Source organism: Oncorhynchus masou, chromosome 28, assembly GCF_036934945.1.
Source record: "Oncorhynchus masou masou isolate Uvic2021 chromosome 28, UVic_Omas_1.1, whole genome shotgun sequence".
Classification (NCBI taxonomy): domain Eukaryota; kingdom Metazoa; phylum Chordata; class Actinopteri; order Salmoniformes; family Salmonidae; genus Oncorhynchus; species Oncorhynchus masou.
The window spans coordinates 73,327,667-73,334,498 of NC_088239.1; positions in this window are offsets into that span (position 1 = coordinate 73,327,667).

The window sequence follows — 6,832 nt, forward strand, 5'->3', positions numbered from 1 at the left end:
TTTTGTTTGTAATCTTCCTCATTATAGATTAGTTATTGGTGTTGTGATGTCAGAAGTTGCTGGAAGCTTTATCTGTACCACCAACTGTAAGGATCTACCTGCTAAACTACATTTCCCATGATTCCCCAACTGTCACACATGGAAACATCGCTCTTCCCACCTGGAAGGTGGCGGCACAAACTGAGAGACAAATTAGGGCCTTATTAGCAGGTCAAGTTAGCACAAGCCTCGTGTCAGCACATCTGGTGTCTGCTCCAGTCCCTGCTGGAGCCTGTTTGTTGTGTGTGTGCGTGTGCGTGTGCGTGTGCGTGTGCGTGTGCGTGTGTGTGTGTGTGTGTGTGCGCACGCGCAGCTGATCAGAATTCATCTCTCACCTCTCTCTGAGCAGAATCATCAATCTCCCTGTAACAGCAGCACCCCCCGTGGAACACACACATATGGTCACATACGCACACACACTCTCAACCTAATTCATTCCTCCTGTGACACAAATGGGCAAGGTTTTTCCACTGCGCTCTCCATCCCTCCCAATATGGGGCCAATGTGGCCCTCTGCAGAGCTCTTTCCCAATGCTTTTGAATGCACCACTAACTGATACAATTAGGGGTGTATTCATTACGATGATTCTGTTGTAAAACATTTACTCTGTTGCAAAACGTTGCAATGAAAACAAGACCTTCTATTGGACACATTCAGGAAGGCCTACTTTCTTCAACTTAACATTACCAATGTCTTCTCCTAATCCTTTAAACGTATTGAACTATTTCCAAACAATGTTACCCAGTGTTAAACGAATGCAACAACATAGAAAGCTGATTCTTATTTCTTGGCCTGTGTCCAGTTGTGCCCCAACTGAAATGTAAACGCTTCAGTGACAGATATAGGGAAGATAATCAAGGAGGTGATGGAGTCCAGGTGAGTGTCATGAGGCGCAGGTGCGCGAGACGATGGTGACAGGTGTGCGGAATAATCAGCAGCCTGATGACCTAGAGGCCGGAGAAGGTGTATACAGTGAGGGGAAAAAGTATTTGATCCCCTGCTGATTTTGTATGTTTGCCCACTGACAAAGAAATGATCCGTCTATAATTTTAATGGTAGGTTTATTTGAACAGTGAGAGACAGAATAACAACAAAAAATCCAGAAAAACGCATGTCAAAAATGTTATAAATTTATTTGCATTTTAATGAGGGAAATAAGTATTTGACACCCTCTCAATCAGAAAGATTTCTGGCTCCCAGGTGTCTTTTATACAGGCAACAAACTGAGATTAGGAGCACACTCTTGTCCACAGAAGCAATCAATCAATCAGATTCCAAACTCTCCACCATGGCCAAGACCAAAGAGCTCTCCAAGGATGTCAGGGACAAGATTCTAGACCTACACAAGGCTGGAATGGGCTACAAGACCATCGCCAAGCCACTTGGCAAGAAGGTGACAACAGTTGGTGCGATTATTCACAAATGGAAGAAACACAAAATAACTGTCAATCTCCCTCGGCCTGGGGCTCCATGCAAGAACTCACCTTGTGGAGTTGCAATGATCATGAGAACGGTGAGGAATCAGCCCAGAACTACACGGGAGGATCTTGTCAATGATCTCAAGGCAGCTGGGACCATAGTCACCAAGAAAACAATTAGTAACACACTACGCCGTGAAGTATTGAAATCCTGCAACGCCCGCAAGGTCCCCCTGCTCAAGAAAGCACATATACATGCCCGTCTGAAGTTTGCCAATGAACATCTGAATGATTCAGAGGACAACTGGGTGAAAGTGTTGTGGTCAGATGAGACCAAAATGGAGCTCTTTGGCATCAACTCAGCTCGCTGTGTTTGGAGGTGGAGGAATGCTGCCTATGACCCCGAGAGGGAGGAGAATGATTTGTCAAGAGGAAGGAGAGAAAGAAGAAGAGGGAAATAAAAGACAGGACGAGTGGGGAGAATAAAGGAAGGAGAGAAAGAGAGAGGGGGGGGGGTACTCTCCAATCAGGCTGTCTGAGTCCCACTGTGAGGAACAGAATGTCTGGGTTCCTAATTAAACATTTTGTGTCACTGGCCAACACATAATACCCCACGTCAGAGTAGAATAATGTTTTTAGAAATGTTAACAAAAATGAAAAGCTGAAATGTATTGAGTCAATAAGTATTCAACCCCTTTTGTTATGGCAAGCCTAAAAAATGTTGTTGAACAAGTCACATAATAAGTTGCATGGACTCACTCTGTGTGCAATAATAGTGTTTAACATATTTTTGAATGACTACCCCACACATACAATTATCTGTAAGGCCTCTCAGTCTCTCAGTGAATTTCAAACAGATTCAACCACAAAGACCAGGGAGTTTTTCCAATGCCTCGCAAAGCAGGGCACCTATTGGTAGATGGGTAATTAAAAGCAGACATGGAGTATATCTTTTAGCATGGTGAAATGATTAATTACACTATAGATGGTGTATTAAAACACCCAGTCATTACAAAGATACACGTGCCCTTCCTAACTCAGTTGCCGGAAAGGAAGGAAACCATTGAGGGAGACCAAACTTAATAAAATGGGTTATAAAAGTTCATATGTGCGCTACCATTCCTCCTGTGAAGTAGGCGCACATGACCCACACACAAACCAGTTAGAACGAAGTGTGGATGTAAAAAAGCCATGCCTGTGCATATGACTTTCCCCACAGTCCCATTAGTGTGATTTCTCCCCTTCTCAGCTATCTACCACAGCCTCCTGGTTTCCACCAGGCAGCGTGTCAGAATGCACATCTACCCCCTCCCAGGTCCCAGTGGTTTAGTAGTCGGTAGAAGAAGACACGTTTTGGCTGGTGACTCAGTTGACTGTGTTTAGTAGGAAGATTGTGGTCTAAGAAAATTCATTCAGTTCAACTACTATTCCACAAGATGACTTATTCTATGTGTGTCTGTCTTAATGTGTGGTGGTGACCAAGAACCAATACAACTGTGGATATGGACACATCTGCCTTGTTCTTCCGGACAGTCTGTAGTGAGTCAGAATCTTTTCAAGACATGTAACTTTCAAAATACAGAAATCATTCCCGTTTGATGCATTTTGCAACAGATGATGCAAAACGTAGCATCATATGATGCAAAATGCATCACACAGGGATGATTTATGTATTTTGAAAGTTACATATCTTGGAAACTTGATTGCTGACAAGCAAGACATTTTGGGACTATGTCAACAATTGACTAATGAAACAAATACCAAAACATCGTTTTTGGGTGGAGATTCCCTTTAATTTCTCAATTTACGGCTGGCTACCTGAGCTCACATTTATGGCTGGCTACCTGAGCTCACATTTATGGCTGGCTACCTGAGCTCAAATTTACGGCTGGCTACCTGAGCTCACATTTACGGCTGGCTACCTGAGCTCACATTTACGGCTGGCTACCTGAGCTCACATTTATGGCTGGCTACCTGAGCTCACATTTATGGCTGGCTACCTGAGCTCACATTTACGGCTGGCTACCTGAGCTCACATTTATGGGATTGTAGGAGGTGATTAATAAGCTGTTATTTGACAGGCAATATTTTAATGTTATGTAAGAATGAAGGTCTACAGTAGCCTCAACAGAAGTCTCTGGGGTAACACCGTGGTGTAGCCGGAGGACAGCTATTTTCCTTCCTCACTGTACATTGACTTCAATACAAAACCTTGGAGGCTCATGGTTCTCACACCCTTCATTAGACTTACACAGTAATTATGACTACTTCCGGAGGACGTCCTAAAACCTCAGAGCTCTTGCAGCATGAACTGACATGTTATCCACCCAATTAAAGGAACAGAGAATGAACCTAGTACTGAAAGCATTATGCTACAGTTAGCTAGAAAATGTAGTGAGTAGTCGACTCAAAGAGAGAGAAAGACAATAGTTGAACAGTTTTGAACAAATTCATTTCTTCCCTATCAACCTACCACTATCCATAAACTCACCTATCAGTCTCACAATACTAACTTTGCTCTCCTCAACACTGGATCAATGAACAAAGCTCCCTTGGTGTATGAACTAATATCTGACGACAAGACATCCTCCACCTCACTGAAACTTGGCAACAACCTGGTGATTTCTTTTCTCTTAACCAAGCTACTCCCGCTGGCTATCCTTGTGTACCGTCCTCCTGAACTGCATCATTCCTGTCTGAACTACTCACCTTCGCTGTCCCATTCTCCCACCGCTTAATGTTGCTTGGCGATATGAATATTCACACGGACTCACCAAACAAGCCTTTCCTCTGATTTCATTGCTGTTCTGGACAGTTTCAATATTGCCCAACATGTACATTTTCCGACTCACATCAAGGGACACATACATAATTTTGTCTGCTCTGTTGGCCTCAATCTAACTCATATCTCCCCCTCCCTATTGCAACTGTCTGACCACAATAACCTTATTATCTCTCTTCCCTAATAAACCACAACACTGACAAACGCCTCCTTTCCTTCTGCAACATCAAAGCTGTAGACTCCCTCCAACTCTCTGATGCCATCTGTTCTGCCCTGCCTCTTGACCACACCCCATAACCTCCCTGATGAACTAGCTTCCCAATGCTCTATCTGTTTCCCACAACTCTCTGGTCCCCCTCCATGTCATGCCCTGACAGTAGATTGCTTTGTATGTTTCTATTTTTTGTTTGGTCAGGGTGTGACGTGGGTGGGTATTCTATGTTGTATGTCTAGGTGTTGTGTTTCTATGTTTAGGCCTGGTATGGTTCCCAATCAGAGTCAGCTGGTTATCGTTGTCTCTGATTGAGAACCATACTTAGGCAGCCTGTTTTCCCACTATGGGTGTGGGTAGTTGTTTTCTGTCTTTGTGTGTCTGCACCAGACAGAACTGTTTCGTTTGTTCCGCGTTGTTGTTTTTTTGTTCTAGTGTTCAGGTTCTTTATTAAATTTACCATGAACACGTACCACGCTGCACCTTGGTCCTCTTTACCTTCTTCAACCCACGACAGACGTTACACTCCAAACTAAGTATTGGTGTCTCTGAGGGGTCTTTGTCCTGGTTTGCTAACTACCTCTATCAATGAGTGCAGTGTATACAATCAGAACATCTTCTGTCTCAGCCACGGCCTGTCACCAAGGGAGTACCCCAAGGCTCGATCCAAGGCCCCACGCCCTTCTCAATTTACATCAACAACATAGCTCAGGCAGTAGGATACTCTCTCATCCATTTATATGCAGATGACAGTCTTATATTCAGCTCCCTGGATTTTGTGTTAAATGCCCTACAACAAATCTTTCTTAATGTCCAACAAGCTTTATCTGTCCTTAACCTTGTTCTGAACACCTCCAAATGAAAGGTCATGTGGTTTGGTAAGAAGAAAGGCCCTCTCCCCACCGGTGTGATTTTGAACTTGAGGTAGTCACCTCATACAAGTACTTGGGAGAATGGCTAGATGGTATACTGTCCTCTCAGCACATATCAAAGCTGCAGGCTAAAGTTAAATCTCGACATGGTTTCCTCTATCATAATTGCTCCTCTTTCACCCCAGCTGCCAAACTAACCTTGATTCAGATGACCATCCTACCCATGCTAGATTACAGAGACATCATTTATAGATTGGCAGGTACAGTAAGGGTGCGATAGATATGCTTTACTATTCGGCCATCAGATTTGGCACCAATGCTCCTCATAGGACACTTCACTGCACTCTATATTCCTCTGTAAACTGCAGCCCTCATCCTCCACATACTAGTGACAGGAACGAGCTGTAAAAAACACTCAAACTGGACAGTTTTATCTCCATCTCTTCATTCAAAGAGTCAATCATGGACACCCTTACTGACAGTTGTGGCTGCTTCGCATGATGTATTGTTGTCTCTACCTTCTTGTCCTTTGTGCTGTTGTCTGTGCCCAATTATATTTGTACCATGTTTTGGGCTGCTACCATGTTGGCTGCAGCCATGTTGTGTTGCTACCATGTTGTTGTTATGTTGTGTTGCTACCATGCTGTTGTCATGTTGTGTTGCTACCATGCTGTTGTCATGTTGTGTTGCTATGCTGTGTTGTCATGTGTTGCTCCCTTGCTATGTTGTTGTCTTAGGTCGCTCTTTATGTAGTGTTGTGTTGTTTCTCTTGTTGTGATGTGAGTTTTGTCCTATATCTTATTTTTAATTTTTAATCCCAAGCCTTCAGCCTTTTGGTAGGCCATCATTGTAAAAACAATTCATTCGAAACTGACTTAAATGTTAAATAAAGATAAATATTTCCCCAGCACTCACATCTCTAGCCATGAAATGCTTTGAAAGGCCGAACTGTTATACATTTGTTTCATCAGACAAGAGGACATTTCTCCAAAAAGTACAATCTTTGTCCCCATGTGCAGTTGCAAACCGTAGTCTAGCTTTTATATGGAGGTTTTGGAGCAGTAGCTTCTTCCTTGCTGAGCGGCCTTTCAGGTTATGTCGATATAGGACTCGTTTTACTGTGGATACAGATACTTTTGTACCTGTTTCCTCCAGCATCTTAACAAGGTCCTTTGCTGTTGTTCTGGGATTGATTTGCACTTTTTGCACCAAAGTACATTCATCTCTAGGAGACAGAACGCGTCTCCTTCCTGAGCGGCATAATGGCTGCACGTTTCCATGGTGTTTATACTTGCGTACTATTGTTTGTAAAGATGAACGTGGTACCTTCAGGCATTTGGAAATTGCTCCCAAGGATGAACCAGACTTGTGAAGGTCTCTGAGGTGTTGGCTGATTTATTTTGATTTTCCCATGATGTCAAGCAAAGAGGCACTGAGTTTGAAGGTAGGCCTTAAAATACATCCACAGGTACACCTCCAATTGACTCAAATGATATCAATTAGCCTATCA